The sequence below is a fragment of the Phyllobates terribilis genome, unplaced genomic scaffold (assembly GCF_046119375.1).
Source record: "Phyllobates terribilis strain yellow unplaced genomic scaffold, ASM4611937v1 Scaffold_861__1_contigs__length_596813, whole genome shotgun sequence".
Lineage (NCBI taxonomy): Eukaryota > Metazoa > Chordata > Amphibia > Anura > Dendrobatidae > Phyllobates > Phyllobates terribilis.
Window position 1 is genome coordinate 79,262 of NW_027363621.1, and position 17,567 is coordinate 96,828.

The following is a 17,567-nucleotide window of genomic DNA, read 5'->3' on the forward strand; positions in this document are numbered from 1 at the left end:
TCAGACCATGCGAGTGCCCTCCGATTTTCACTCACCCGTCTCTTTAAAAGCTGCCAATTCATCAGCCGCATACAGTTACAATACATCGGTACCTGACAATTTAGAACAGAAAGAATAGCTATACACATAGAATAGATAGAAAGGTGTCAGTCATGTATATAATTAGTACAATGACAGTGCTGGTTACTGTACTTGTCATTTATTGTTAAATTAAAGGATTTATTTAAAAAAAAATTGGTGTGTCGTCCCCCATAATTTTATAGTCTAACAGAGGTTAAGCAGACGGCTGGGGCAGATTTTTGAAGCCTGGGAAGGGGGTAATGCCCACGGAGCTTCCCAGGCTACTAATATCAGCCCCCCAGCTGAATACTTAGCCTTTACTAGCTATTAAAATGGTGGATCCCCAAAAAATGATTTGGGGTCCCCCTATTTAACAGCTAGCAAAGGCTAGGCAGACTGTTGGGGACTGATATTTCTAGCCTTGGAGGGGGCCAATATTCATGGCCCCTTCCTAGGCTATTAACAGCAGCCCTCAGCCGCTGCAGAAGTGGCACTTAGCCTCCGCTCTGCCCACTGCTCTGTAGCGGTGGCAGTGGGGTAATAGGGCTGGGGTTGATGTCAGCTTATAATGCCAGCTGACATCAAGCCCAGGTTAGTAATGGAGAGGCGTCTATAAGATGCCCCCATTACTAACACCATGGTGAAAGTGATATGTGAAATAACTACAACACCATGCATAAAATATTTTATTTGGAATAAACACAGAGACCTTCTATTGTTCTAAATGAAACCCTACTTACCATAATGCCCATTCCAGATGAAGCCAATGTCCCCTGCAATGAAAGTTAACTAATAAAGCAACCTCATCCTTACCTAACTAGAAACACTAGCGATCTTAGGCCACCGTCCCACTATCAGTATTTGGTCAGTATTCGGTCAGTATTTTTTCTCAGGAGTGGGAGCCAAAACCAGGTGAGGAACAATCAGAGAAAAGGTATAATGGAAACAAGTCACCAATTCCTGCATTTATCCCCCATTCCTGATAAAAAATACTGACCGAATACGGATAGTGGGGCCGGGGCGTTAGAATAAAAAACTGCATTGTATTGACATCAAGGGTATAGATTTGAGTAACTAACTCAAAACCAACGAGGAATAAAGTGCAGATTTTTGGGGGCACATGATACAATATATACAGTTGAAACCAGAAGTTTACATACACTATATAAAAAGACACATCTGCATGTTTTTCTCAATATCTGACATGAAATCAGAATAAATCTTTCCCGCTTTAGGTCATTTAGAATTACCATCATTTTTTATATTTGCCAAATGCCAGAATAATGAGAGAGAGAGAATGTTTTAAGGCATTTTTATTATTTACTGCAAAGTCAAAAATTTCCATACATTTCATTAGTATTTGGTACCATAGACCTTAAACTGAATGACTTGGGTCAAACGTTTGGGGTATCCTTCCACAAGCTTCTCACAATAGTTGGTTGGAATTTGGGCCCATTCCTGCTGACAAAACTGATGTAACTGATCCAGGTTTGTAGGTCGCCTTGCTCGCACCTGCCTTTTCAGCATTGCCCATAAAATTTCAATAGGATTGAGATCAGGGCTTTGTGATGGCCACTCCAAAACATTGACTTGTTATCCTTAAGCCACTTTGTTACCATTTTGGCAGTATGCTTTGGGTCATTGTCCTTTTGGAAGACCCATTTCCACCCAAACTTTAACTTCTTGGCTGATGTCTTGAGATGTTGCTTCAGTATTGCCACATAATCTTGTTTGCTAATGAAGCCATCTATTTTGTGAAGTGCACCAGTCCCTCCTGCAGCAAAACAACCCCACAACATGATGCTGCCCCCCCTATGTTTCACAGTTGGGATGGTGTTCTTAGTAGTGTTGAGCGAGTATGTTCTATTAACCCTTTTGCTGAATATGCTCGAGCCAAGCTCCGAGTATTTATAGCTGCTCGGTGATATGGTTGAATCGCTCCCGTGTGCATGATTTGCAACTGTTTAATAGTTTTATTACATATGAGGAATGACTATTTCTTACACATTCCTCACATGTAATAAAACTGTCAAACAGTTGCAAATCATGCACACGGGAGCGATTCAACCATATCACCGAGCAGCTATAAATACTCGGAGCTGGGCCCGAGCATACTCGGACAGAACATACTCGCTCAACACTAGTTCTTAGGCTTCCAAGCTTCTCCCTTTTTCCTCCCAACGTAACAATAGTCATTATGCCCAAAAAGTTTAATTTTAGTTTCATCAGACCGCAGAACGTCTCCAGAAATTAAGGTCTGTGTTCCTGTGTGCATTTGCAAACATTAAACTGACTTTTTAATGTTTCTTTTGGAGTAATGGCTTCTTCCTGGCAGAGTGGCCTTTCAGCCCATGTTGATATAGTACTCGTTTCACTGTGATAATTGACACAATCTTACCAGCTTCTGCCATCCTTTTCACAAGGTCTTTTGCTTTTGTTCTTGGGTTGCATTGCACATGTCGAACCAAAGCACGTTCATCGCTGGGAAACAGAACCCATCTCCTTCCTGAGTGGTATGATGGCTGGACATTCCCATCTTGTTTGTACTTGCGTATAATTATTTGTACAGATGAACGAAGCACCTTCAGATATCTTGAAATTGTACCCAAGGATGAGCCAGACTTGTGAAAGTCCACAATTCTCTTTCTGATATCTTGGCTGATTTCTTTAGACTTTCCCATGATGCTGCACAAAGACGCAGTGTGTTTCAGGTGTGCATTAAAATACATCCACAGGTGTGTCTCAGAAGCTTCCAAACACATGACATCATCATATAGGCAGTCCAGAATTGTTTAAAGGCATAGTAATCTTAGTGTATGTAAACTTTTGACTTTGCAGTAAGTAATAAAAATGCCTTAAAACATTCTCTCTCATTATTCTGGCATTTGGCAAATATTAAAAATTATGGTAATTATGGTAATCCTAATTGACCTAAAACGGGAAAGGTTTATTCTGATTTCATGTCAGATATTGAGAAAAATATCATATGTCTTTTTATATAATGTATGTAAACTTCTGGTTTCAACTGTAAATACACCGACTCTGCTAAAGGACAATATGTCCCAGCAGTCCCAAAAAACGTCCACCAATGAGGACACAGCAAACATGGCCAGCAATATAACTCAAGTACCACAACGTCACCATAAGTAAGAAATGATTATATCTGCCTAAAAAGCAAACTATATGGGCGGCCTGGATGAACGGATCTGCCGGCACCATACTGGAACAACTGGTCCCAGGAGTCCCAGCTGACGAACCATTGCTACCAATGCAGCAGACATGGCAGGTGAGTGGAATGAATGGAAAGAATTGTAAAACAACAAAAGCCAACGATCCAATGGACCGGCCGTCTACACTACTGCGATAGATACAGATGGAAATATATACAATTGGAAAGAACAGATAGAAATATATAAAGCTTTCATAAAGGAGTTTTATCGTCTGTTACTAAACGCATTGCCAGATAATTATTAGGAGAAAATACAAGTGTGAATGGTGAATCAGATAGTGATTCACAGGAAGCAGATGCATCAATTACAAAAGAAAACTGAACGTGTGCACAGGGTGCGACTGGGAGATACATATAGTGAATCACAAATGATCATTAAACATTATGTAAATTGTATGTCCACATTCCTGAATAAGGAAACACATTGTTTTGATGTAAAATTGAAGTTAAACCTGCATCGCCAAGCCGAAAAACAATGAAATATTAGTAGATGAAAAACATCATTTTTGAAGTTCACGCCATGGTGGTACTTTGTGTTTAGAGTCAGGATCCAATAGGCTTCCCTCAGGGCCGGCTGCTTCTGCCAGCTGTCACCACGGGCCACAAGATCAACCTTTTCGAGTCCGAAAAATGATTAACATGAAGTATCCTGTTTATATATTATGGTAACATGTTTGGCCGCACCAGAATACCCTGCGTTGTTGTTGATGATATTGTTGATGTGTTCGGCGATTCTCTTCTTCAGTTTACGTGTGGTATAGCCAATATACTGAAGCTGACGGCTACTGCAGAATATACCGTATACCACGTGACTAGTCTCACAATTTATGTCTCCTCGCAAGATTTTGACCTTTTTCAAACAATAAGAGATGTAAATCGCTTTACACGGTTATTAACAGTTACAAAACATTTCTTCAATGAGTCTGAAGAGTCTTCCACTCCTAATAACATGACGGCAGAGATTATGGAGCATAATGATGCTACACTTAGTCGTTGAACAGACTGTCTTACTAACTTTGTCTTCGTTACAGGATCCAGATTTTTCTTTGAATAAACCACAAGATCGAGGAATTAACATCATCCCATCTAACCCTGCATACTATCCTCTGCAATCCAGGGTTCTATCTTTAGTTTTATTTCAAATGCTAGTTGAAAACAACCTTAAAAAAATTACATGGTGGTATCTGTAATATGAAGTATAATAGTAATTTTGATATGCTCCAGCGGTTAGAGAACTTCAACAAAATGTTAGTATAACCATCCAGCAATCAGACAAAGGTGGATATGTTGTGGTATTGGACACTGAATTGTATTGTAACATGGCTCTTTCCATCCTCAGTGACACAAACACCTACACCACCTTAAGATGTGATCCTACTAATGCATTTAAATCTGAGTTACCAGAATGTCTGTGTCAAGGATTCCACACGATCCCGTTTACTCATAGAGACCACCCACTGTGATCTCTGGAGTGAACAGTTCTCTGCAGCCCCCTATTGTCTGGACAATTGCACGATTGGCCGACAATCAATATAGGCTGCTGCAGGCTGTTCTCACTACGTAGGTATTGGCAAGCTAGCAGTGAGCGTACGGCATACACACCACCTTCCAACACATGGAATATATGTATGCACCCTTGTACGATCGCTGTCGCTTCACAATAACCCAAGAAAGATTATTCTTTACCACCACCAATCTGTTTTTCCGGACGATTGGACGCCTTATAGGTAGCGTGTAGCTTCAGAGGAGGAACGAGTACAGAGCAAAAGAAACAGAACTATTAAATGTTATATTTAAAGAAGTTGTCCACTACCCGCACCCGGCACCCTTGCCAATCGACTGTGGTGACGGCGGCTGTCAGTGCTTGCCTGTGGTGCTTGGCCGTCCATCTGTAGTGGCCGCCGCAGGGTACTGCACATCCACCTCCCATTGAATTGAATAGGAGGCGGATGTACAGTAACAAGCGCCAGCCACTACAGCTTGAAGGCCAAGCACCGCAGGTAAGCACTTCCTGCCCCTGGCACCGATCACAGCTGATTGGCGGGGGTGCCGGGTGCGGGACCCCTGCTGATCATACATTGATGCCCTATTCTAAGGATAGAGCTTCAATGTGAAAGTAGTGGACAACCCCTTTAAACCAAAGGGAGGCAATGTTTATGAAAAAAATCTACAAAATATTTTACAAAGGGGGACAATACCATACAGCATATACAGTTACACTAAATAAAAGGGATTAATAGAAGAACTTATTATACCAATCACAGAGACGATTCAGTTTAGCTGAAGGAGAGCACTTTGATTGATTTGGCCATTTCAGTGAACGTGATCCCTGCTTACATGAAAGTATGTATCTCCCAGCATGAGCATAGATCAATAATCAGCTTGATCTTTTATGCCGAAGTAGGCCCTGCCCACACACTCCCTGTGATGACATCATGTGGGCTGGTCGCCGCCCTTCATGGTTTTATTAAATCTCTAATTTCTGTGATATCTCCTCGCTCCATGATCGCAGAAGTTAGCGAATGATGCCATCTTTTTTATTGCGATTTTACCTTTCCTTAGAGATCAAACATGATGCTGTCGGTTATCTCTGCACTGTTGAGTTACAGCTCACCGGCAGGGCTCACAGATATGGAAAAATGTGCATACTGTTCCTTATTTAGCCCCGCCACTAAAAATATATGTCCTATCACAATCGGAAATATAGAAATGCCGCTATTCCATATTTCATTTCAGTGCCTCAGAGTCTGGAGATCGAACTCATGTGCAGCTGGGACTGTCCCGGCTATCGTAAGGAGTGTGATAGATTCCCTTTGAAGCCTTAACGAGATATTTATTATCTCTTTCAGGTGTCATACTTGTTATTTCTGATCAAATGCACAACTCATTCAGTCTCTGGCCCATATGTTCAAAGGTGTCCTTTTGTCACACGTCTCCTTTACCAGGAGCTCCATTTAGTATGGTAATTAGCTTGGATAATTAAGTTTGTCACTTCTTTTGTACACTACTATTTTGCATAGAAGCAGCTTTTTAGATTGCAAGCTCTTCTTACTCCAAATGGGATAGGGGAGGTGGGGCGGCTGAACAGTTTGGAGGGAGAGATTTGAGAGATTTTTAATATTTCCTGACAGTCTGGATATAGCAGACTCGGTATTTTGAACCCTAAATTACGAAAACGGTTGATTCCTGAATACCCTATTATTCCTATTTTCCACGGGCTCCCTAAGGTTTACAAAGGGTTTTCCTCCCTCCGCTCAGACCAATAGTTTCTGGTATTGGATCCCTGAACGAGAACCTTGGTGAGTGGTTGGATGGTCATCTCCAACTACTCATTATTAAAACTCCAGTTTTTTGAAGGACACTTCTACTGTCCTTAAGGTTTTCGATCATTTCAAATGCCATCCTAACTATTCGTTTGCTACATGTGATATGGTCAACTGATACTCATCCATACCTCACAATACAGCTATGGTGGCTATTGCATACCATTGGGAGAGGTATAGTGCATATTCGCCAGTCCTCAAACATTTTATTTTATTATCATTGGATTACCTGTTAAAAACATATTTTTTTCATATTTGGTACTAAATTTTATTTACAGACATAGGGGGCACCGATGGGTCCCAAGTTCTCCCCATCTTTAGCAATACTTTTTATAGCCTGGTGGGAAGAAATTTACATTTTATTTCTATTAATAATACATTCTCTACTCATTTGGTTTGGTTTTCCATATATGTGGATGATGTACTCCTTGTCTACCAGGGAGACACATCCACATATTCTGAGTTTGTTTCTTACATCAATTCAAACAATTGTAACATCCGTTTTCCTTCTAGCCAGCTGTCCATCCATGTCTCGTTTTTGGATATTGAATTGCATGGTAACACAGTCACCGGTAGGGTTGATACTTCTTTACACCGTAAAGACACTGGTGGTAACACCATTCTGTTGGCATCCAGTTCTCAACCCAAGCACACGACCAATGCTATCCCCAGAGGAGAATATACCAGGGCCAGGAGAATCTGCTCCAATGATGACACTTTTACCAGTGAAGGAAAATTCATAACTGACAGGTTATTAGATAGAGGCGATGATAAATCTAACATCCGTCATACAGGTGAGGAACACTCCACGCAGGGATTTATTGTACGGCACCAAAAATATTTGGAAACGGTCTTCTCCTTAGAATATTGTATTTTCCACTCAGAACAGTAGACAGTTTAACACTATAAAGAATATTATTCTGAAATACTTGCCGGTTATTAACCAGGACAAATGTCCCCGAACTATTTTGGAAGGGGGGTGTCAAGTAATTGCTAAGAGAGGAAGAACCCTTGGGAATATGTTGTCCCCCGGTATGCTGCGTAATACCAGAACACCTTCTATATGGCTCTCGGCTTCCGGTTGTGCATTAAATAGATGCAGCGTATGTGGCTTTACTGATAATAGAGAACAGGAATTCCCCTCTATGAGCACTTCATCTCATTTATCCTATCCAATCAAATCCTTTATAAATTGTGAGTCCAGCCACATGGTATACGGTATATTCTGCAGTAGCCGTCAGCTTCAGTATATTGGCTATACCACACGTAAACTGAAGAAGAGGATGGCTGAACACATCAACAATATCACCAACAACAACTCGGGGTATTCTGGTGCGGCCAAACATTTTGCCATAATACATAAAGGGGTCTCCTCGTGTTTTTCATTTTTCAGACTCGAAAAGGTCAATTTTGTGGCCTGTGGTGGCAGCTGGAAAAAGCAGCCGGCCCTGAGGGAAGCGTATTGGATCTTGACTTTAAACACAAAGTACCACCATGGCGTGAACTTCAAAAATTATTTGTTTTCATCTACGAACATTTTCCCCGTTTTTCGGCTCGGCGATGTATATTTAATTTAAATTTTACATCAAACAATGTGTTTCCTTATTCAGGAATGTGGACATTTAATCTATATAATGTCTAATGATCAGCTGTGATTCACTATATGTATCTCACAGTCGGACCCTGTGCACACGTTCAGTTTTCTTTTGTAAATGATGTGTCTGCTTCCTGTGAATCACTATCTGATTCACCAATCACACTTGTATTTTCTCCTAATAATTATCTGGCAATGCGTTTAGTAAGAGACGATAAAACTCCCTTATGGCATTTGTATATATTTCCATCTGTGTCTATCGCAGTAGTGTAGACGGCCGCTCCATTGGATTGTTGGCTTTTGCTGTTTTACAATTGTTCGCATTCATTCCACTCACCCGCGGCCAAGTTGCAGCATTCAGTTGTATTGTCAGCCATGTCTGCTGCATTGGTAGCAATGGTTCGTCAGTCAGGACTCCTGGGACCAGTTGTTCCTCCGAGGTTCCAGTATGATGCCAGCAGATCCGTTCATCCAGGCCGCCGGTATAGATTGCTATAATTATTTTACTTACTGGTGGTGACGTTATGGTATGAGTTGCATCGCTGGCCATGGTCGCTGTGTCCGCATTGGTGGACGTTTTTCTGGGACTGCTGGGACATGTTGTCCTTTAGTGTTTCCATTGCAGAGTCGGTGTATTTGGATGTAGTATCATGTGCCCCTATAAACCGCACTTTATTTCTCGTTGGCTTCCAGTTAGTTACCCTAATCTATACCGCTGATGTCAATACAATGCAGTCTTTTCTTCTAAGATTGCTGGTTCTTCTAGTTCATTCTTTGAGTGATACATGGCGTTTGGCACTTGTGTTGCAGTGTTGGCCGTGTCTGCTGTGCTCGTATTTGTAGACGTCTTTCCGGGATTGCTGGGACATGTTCGTCCTCGGTGTCTCCGGCGGGATATCGGTTGTTTCGTGTGTGGTGCTATGTGCCTCTTTGAGCCGCACTGCTTCTCTTGGTAGTTGTGAGTCAGTCAGCTAGGATCCATACTTCTGGTGTTACACAATCTACCCTTTTTCTTTCCCAAGATCGCTGGTTTCTTTAGTCCATTGTTGAGTGTGGCAGGGTGTTTGCTTTTCTTTGGTATCCAGTTGTGTGGTTTTTGGGATGGTGTTACATGGTGCTGTGTTTCCCTGCGGTAGTCTTTTTGTTTTTATTCAATATATCTATGTCACTCATGTCAGCTTATAACGCCATGTACTCACATTATGTGTATGCGAACACCTGATGCCTCAGTATTGGTTAATTAATTCATTATCCAGTCAATGGACATTGCTCTTTAAGATATATAGCAGCATTTATGTGTTACCTCTGACATCCTATGACTAAGGGTGCGTTCTGCACCTGAAACACATCAGGATTTCCTGAGGTTTCTGAATTCATTTTATCACCAGGCATCACGTGACCCCGTCTGCAGCCGATTCCGACATCCGCTGATGTCACGTCGAGTTCCGGCTGCAGTCGGGAGTGAGCAAGTGACACACTCCCCCTTGATTGATGGGCTGTGGACGGGATTTCACCGCACGTCACAGCTCAGCATCCACTGCGTGCTTTACCAACGAGAGGGAAAGACCGCGACACCAGAACCACCACACCTATGTGGGGCAATTATTCTGCATGGAGGATTTTGTGGGGCCCATTACACTGTATGGAAAGCTATGTGGGGCCTATTATTCTGTATGGAGGACTATGTAGGGTCTATTATACTGTAAACTGGTTGTCTGACGACTTTGTCCACGTTTTTCATTTTGGCCCTTTGTGTAATTTTGAGTTTTATATCCCTGATGTAGAGAGTCAGTCTGGGTAAATGTACATGGAAATGGCAATAATGGAAAGCTGCTAATTGGAGTTTGCTACAAGCCTCCTAATATAGCTGAACACGTAGAGGATGATATGCTGCAACAAATTAAAAAGGCAACAAAAACAAGTCATCGTCATAGTGTTGGATCCCTTGAAATTGTTCCAGAAATTAAGTAATTCTCCCAGAAAATTATTGCAATTGCACATTTTGTTATACACGTTTATTTCCTTTGTGTGTATTGGAACAACACAATAAAATAGAGAAAAAAGGCAAATTGAACATAATTTCACACAAAACCACATAAAATAGGCCGGACACAATTGTTGGCACCTTGCCAAACTTGTGGATAAATAACTTAGTTTCAAGCATGTGAAGCTTCTTCAAATGCAATTGTGGCAAGTAACAGGTATGGGCAATATGAAAATCACAACTAAAACCAGATAAAAAAGGGAGAAGTTGATTCAATCTTTGCATTGTGTACATATGTGTGCCACACTAAGCATGGAGAAAACAGAAGAAGAAGAGAAGTGTCTGAGGAGTTAAGAAGCAAAATTGTTGAAAAATATCAACAATTTCATGGTCCATCTTCAGAGATCCAGATGTTCCTTTGTCCATAGTGCACAACATAATACATTTACAACCTATACAGTCAAATATGGTGGAGGTTCAAAGATGTTTTGAGATTGGTTTGCTGCCTCTGGCACTAGGTGCCTTGACTGTGTGCAGGGCATCATGAAATCTGAAGATTAGCAAAGGATTTTGGGTCACAATGTAGTGCCTAGTGTCAGAAAGCTGGGTTTGCGTCCTAGGTCATTAGTCTTCCAGCATGACAATGACCCCAAACATACTTCAAGAAGCACCTAGAAAATGGAAGGAAACAAAGTGCTGGAGAGTTCTGACCCTCAATGAGTCCGGATCTAAATCCCATTGAACACCTGTGGAGAGATCTTAAAATTGCTGTTTGGAGAAAAATATTAAAATTTGAGAGTCATCAGTGGTTGATACCATCTTTTCAGTTAGGCATTAAAAGGTAAGAAATTTCAAGCTTTCGAGACTACTCAGGTCTCTTCATCAGACATAGTATAACACAAAATCTGAAGAGTCACATATTTATACACAACAGGGCACAGGAATAATGCAATAGATAAGACAAGTGACGTGAAGCAGAACTAGGAAAAGGGAGAAGCAGTTGTGGCCGTAATTATTAGAACAGTTCAAAGATAAGGAGTGTGAAAGTTTTATTGTCCTGTGTCTGAGGTTTGGTTCATGATTGTGATGCCCTAAAATGGTCTGAGGAGCACATACCTTAGCTGATGTAAAAAGACAAATCCATGTGACACATTCATTCCTGCTCTGTGTCAAAGGTTGTCATAACTCTGTCTCGCTGAGATTTGAAGTTACCTTTTAATACAATTAGTTTCATGTCCATGATGCTGTGATCAGGGATACAAAAATGTTTGGTAACAAGTAGGTCTATTCTTTTATTGTATGGCGATGAGAATTCATCCTTGTTCTAAGTTTTTGCCCTGTCTCCCCTACATACAGACCCCAGTTGGACATTTGCTACATATAATTGAGTACACTGCATTAGATGTGATGCAGCTGAAAGTCCCTGGGATCTTGTGGTCCTGATGTGAGTTGGGAATCTTTATCTTGTCTGTGGTCATTATAAATGGACAGCTTTTACATTTACAGTTGGTGAGGATGAATTTTGTAAGTTTCACAACAAAAGTGAAACTGTCTTCCCGGTCAGTTTGCTTTCCCTCCCAGTATCTTTTCATTCTAACAATGTTAGGTTTCTGGCAAGTTATGCTTATTCCTTTTATTTTTGGTTCTCCTTAGCTTGCCTTCTTTGCCCTATATGAATGTGTTTTAGTTTCTCACTCAGTGTTTTCATATATTGCTTCATACTTTCCTTTCCCCTTGTTCACAGTGTTGCGACCTCCCCTCTGGTTCTTCAGGAGGCAGGAGAAACTCATCAACGGCCTATTAGGGAGTTAGATCCGTGGTGGCGTTTTTAGTTGTGCAGCTAGTGCCTTTCTAGTCTGTACAGAGACCAGTTGGGTGTGGCTGCAGAATTCTTACCTGGGTGGTTTCTCCGGTGGCTATCAAGATGCCCTTACGGGTTAAAACATTTTCCATATTCTGAACATGAAAAAGGCTTTTCCCCTGTGTGGGTTCTCTGATGTGTACTAAGTTGTGATTTCTGTACAAAACATTCTGTACAAAACCAGGGGAGGAGTCCTGAGGAGATAATTTGCATATTTCCACTGCATTTTGGGGTAAGTGAAGAGTCTCCGCGAGCTCAAAGAACACTGGATTTTGGCTGTTGGAGCTGAAAAGAGGACATCGGTAAACCGCGCGCATTTTGAAGCTTTTTTTTTAAGCTTTTTTCACTGTTTTCAGAACATTAACAATAAGAACATGGAAGAGTCCAGGAGCCATTTGGTGAGCTGCATATCCTGCTACATGTTCACAGACTTGCCAGTGGAAAAGCCAAACTTCACATGCCAGAAATGCAAGCTTGTGTCCCTGTTGGAGGAAAAGTTGCGAAATCTAGAAGAGAGGTTAACTACCTTGAAAATCATTAAGGAAGGTGAAGAGTTCTTAGACAGAGCAGAATTATCTCTTCATGATTCAGAAAGAGAAGAAATTCGAACTGCACCTGATGAAACAGAGGAATGGAAGCATGTGACCCAGAGAAGCAGGAGGATCGAGAGGCAGCCAGCACCCATACTGCTCAGGAACCAGTACCAGGCTCTCACGCAGGAGAACCTTGAAGAAATACAGCAAGATAAGACTTTGCCAGCAATGAATAACCTTGTAAGTCCTCAGAATCCTCCTGGATGGAGAAAGAAGAATGTTGTGAAGAAAAAACGAAGAGTGGTGGTCATGGGGGATTCCCTGTTAAGAGGAACAGAGGCTGCTATCTGCAGACCAGACATAACCTCAAGAGAAATGTGCTGTCTTCCTGGAGCAAAAATTAAAGATGTGTCTGACAGGATATCAAGACTCTTCAGACCTACAGATCACTACCCATTCCTGCTAATACATGTGGGGACAAATGACACCGCAAGAAAGGACCTGGAAACCATCTGCAGTGACTTTGAAGACTTAGGCAAGAAAGTGAAAGAATTGGGAGCGCAGGTGGTCTTCTCATCCATCCTCCCAGTGGATGGCCATGGAACAATGAGGTGGAATAAGATTCTACAGGTGAACAACTGGCTACGTCGATGGTGCCGTCAACAAGGATTTGGATTTCTGGATCACGGGATGAATTACCTATACGATGGACTACTTGCTAGAGATGGGGTGCACCTTACGAAGACTGGAAAACATGTATTTGGAAGTCGCCTTGCTACACTCATCAGGAGAGCTTTAAACTAGAACAATGTGGGAAGGGAAGCAAAAGGCCAGAAAAAGCCATACAGCTGACAAATACTATTGAGATCTCTGCTACTGGAAGTGGAAAGAAAGAACAAAGACAAAAAAATCTAAATAAAAATATGGGAGGAAGAGAAACCAATCACAAACTAAAATGTTTTTATACAAATGCACAAAGCATGGGCAACAAACAAGGAGAATTGGAACTACTAATGCAGGAAAAGAAATATGATGTCATTGGAATCACTGAAACTTGGTGGGACGATACACATGATTGGAATAAAAGGCTAAAAGGATACAACTTATTTGCAAGAAACAGAATTGATAAACGAGGAGGAGGTGTCGCATTGTATGTTAGAAAAGCGTATATCTGCACAGAGATTGAAGCTTCAGAGACTGGGAGTTCTGTGGAAACTGTTTGGGTAAGAATACAAGGAGAGAACAACGGAAAGGACACCATTGTAGGCATTTACTACAGGCCACCTGGGCAAGCTGAAGATATGGATGAACTCTTTATGTATCAAATGACCAAGTTCTCCAAAAAATATGACGTAGTGGTCATGGGAGATTTCAACTATCCAGACATTTGTTGGGAATCTCTCTCAACTAAAACTAACAGGTCAAGCAAATTCTTATCCTCTCTTGCTGACAACTTTATCTTCCAAAAGGTAGGGGAGAAAACAAGGGGATCTGCTACTTTGGATCTAATCCTTATAAACAGGGAGGAAATGGTTGAGGAGGTAAAGGTGGCTGGGACCCTAGGAGGCAGCGATCATGCTATTATAGAATTTTGGATAACTAGAGGAGGAAGACATGTGAAGACTCAAACTTCAAGGTTAGATTTTAGAAAGGCAGATTTTAAGAGACTCAGAAAGAGAATAGGAGGGATCCAATGGCTGGATGTCCTTAAGGACAAAAATGTCCAGGAAGGATGGGAAATTTTTAAAAATGAGATTCTCAAAGCACAATCGTTAACAATCCCGAAAAGTAGGAAGAATGGGAAGCATTTAAGGAAACCAGGATGGATGAACACAGAACTTAAACACATGCTAAAAAGAAAGAAAGAAATGTTTATTAAATGGAAAGAGGGAGGCATATCTAAAGAAGATTATAATGCAGTCTGCAGATCCTGTAGGGCACGTATCAGGTTAGCTAAAGCTGACAATGAATTAAGGCTTGCAAGAGATGTCAAAAGCAATAAAAAAGGATTTTGGGGGTATGTCAAAAGTAAAAGAAAAGTCAAAGATGCTATAGGATTTTTACAGGATGAAAATGGAGAAATGGTAAGAGAGGATGTTGAGAAGGCCGAACTTTTTAATTCCTATTTTGCATCTGTTTTCTCTCAGAAAGAAAATGTAACATCAACTGATTTTCACTGTCCTTTTAAAGGAATAGAAGAATCCAAGTTATCTGTAAACAGAAAGATTGTGAGGGAATATTTAGCTAACATAAATGAGTTCAAGTCTCCAGGTACAGATGAATTACACCCCAGAGTACTGAAGGAGATCGTAGAAGAAATTTTAGAACCACTCTCCATAATCTTTGAAAATTCTTGGAGAACAGGAGAAGTCCCAGAAGACTGGAGAAGAGCAAATGTTGTTCCTATCTTCAAAAAGGGGAGGAAGGTGGACCCAGGGAACTATAGGCCGGTGAGTCTGACTTCTATACCAGGAAAGATCTTTGAACAAATTATTAAACATCATGTATGTAAGTACCTGGATAAGAATGAAGTGATTAACCAGAGTCAGCATGGGTTTGTAACTAACAAGTCATGTCAGACTAACTTAATTTCCTTCTATGACAGAATCACTGACTGGGTGGATCAGGGAAATGCTGTAGATATAGTATATCTTGACTTCAGCAAAGCATTTGACAAAGTATCTCACACCATCCTTATTGAAAAAATGACCAAGTATGCAATGGACCAGGCAACTGTTAGGTGGATTCATAACTGGCTTAGTGATCGGACTCAAAGGGTGGTTGTAAATGGCTTCACATCCAGCTGGATGAATGTCTCAAGTGGGGTACCACAGGGCTCTGTCCTGGGACCTGTATTGTTCAACATCTTCATCAATGATTTAGATGAAGGAATTGAGGGTAAACTGATTAAATTTGCTGATGACACAAAGCTAGGAGGGATAGCTAATACTAGAGAAGAGAGAGAGAGGATTCAAAAAGACCTAAATAAACTGGAGCAGTGGGCAGCAACCAACAGAATGGTTTTTAACAGGGAAAAATGCAAAGTACAACATCTGGGCAATAAAAATGAAAAAAGCATATACAGAATGGGAGGAATAGAGCTAAGCAACAGTACATGTGAAAAAGACTTAGGTATACTAATAGATCATAGACTGAACATGAGTCAACAGTGTGATGCAGCAGCAAAAAAGGCAAATACAATTCTGGGATGTATTAACAGAAGCATACAGTCTAGATCACGTGAAGTCATTATCGGTCTTTACTCCTCTTTGGTCAGACCTCATCTGGAATACTGTGTACAGTTTTGGGCACCACATTTTAAAAAAGACATAGACAAACTGGAACAAGTTCAGAGAAGAGCGACCAGAATGGTGACTGGTCTGCAAACCATGTCCTATGAGGAACGGTTGCAGGATTTGGGAATGTTTAGCTTGCAAAAAAGAAGACTGAGAGGAGACTTAATAGCTGTCTACAAATATGTCAAGGGCTGTCACATTGTAGAAGGATCATCTTTATTCTCATTTGCACAGGGAAAGACTAGAAGCAACGGGATGAAACTAAATGGGAGGAGACACAGATTAGATATTAGAAAAAACTTTTTGACAGTTAGGGTGATTAATGAGTGGAACAGGCTGCCACGAGAGGTGGTGAGTTCTCCTTCACTGGACGTCTTCAAACAGAGGCTGGACAGACATCTGTCTGAGATGATTTAGTGAATCCTGCTTTGAGCAGGGGGTTGGACCAGATGACCCAGGAGGTCCTTTCCAACTTTACCATTCTATGATTCTATGATTCTATGATTTTAGACAATCTGAACATGAAAAAGGCTTCTCTGTATGGGTTTTCTGGTGCTTAACAAAGTCTGATTTCTGGTTAAAACATTTTCAACATTCTGAACATGAAAAGGGCTTCTCCCCTGTGTGAGTTCTCTGATGTGCAATAAGATTTGATTTCTTTGCAAAACATTTCCCACATTCTGAACATGAAAATGGCTGCTCCCTTGTGTGAGTTCTCTGATGTGCGATAAGATTTGATTTCTCTGTAAAACATTTCCCACATTCTGAACATGAAAAAGGCTTCTCCCCTGTGTGGGTTCTCTGATGTTTATTAAGTTGTGATTTCTGTACAAAACATTTCCCACAATCTGAACATGAGAAAGGCTTCTCCCCTGTGTGAGTTCTCTGATGTCTGATAAAAGTTGATTTCACTGTAAAACATTTCCCACATTCTGAACATGAGAATGGCTTCTTCCCAGTGTGAGTTCTCCAATATCTGATAAAAGTTGATTTCTGTGTAAAACATTTACCACATTCCGAACAGGAAAAAGACTTTTCTCCTGTGTGGGTTTTCTGGTGCCTAACAAGATCTGATTTCTGGTTAAAACATTTCAACATTCTGAACATGAAAAGGGCTTCTCCCCTGTGTGAGTTCTCTGATGTGCAATAAGATTTGATTTCTTTGCAAAACATTTCCCACATTCTGAACATGAAAATGGCTTCTCCCTTGTGTGAGTTCTCTGATGTGCGATAAGATTTGATTTCTCTGTAAAACAGTTCCCACATTCTGAACATGAAAAAGGCTTCTCCCCTGTGTGAGTTCTCTGATGTTTATTAAGTTGTGATTTCTGTACAAAACATTTCCCACAGTCTGAACATGAGAAAGGCTTCTCCCCTGTGTGAGTTCTCTGATGTCTGATAAAAGTTGATTTCACTGTAAAACATTTCCCACATTCTGAACATGAAAATGGCTTCTCCCCAGTGTGAGTTCTCCAATGTCTGATAAAAGTTGATTTCTGTGTAAAACATTTACCACATTCTGAACAGGAAAAAGGCTTTTCTCCTGTGTGGGTTCTCTGGTGCCTAACAAGATCTGATTTCTGGTTAAAACATTTTTCACATTCTGAACATGAAAATGGCTTCTCTCCTGTGTGAGTTCTCTGGTGCCTAACAAGATCTGATTTCTGATTAAAACATCTACAACATG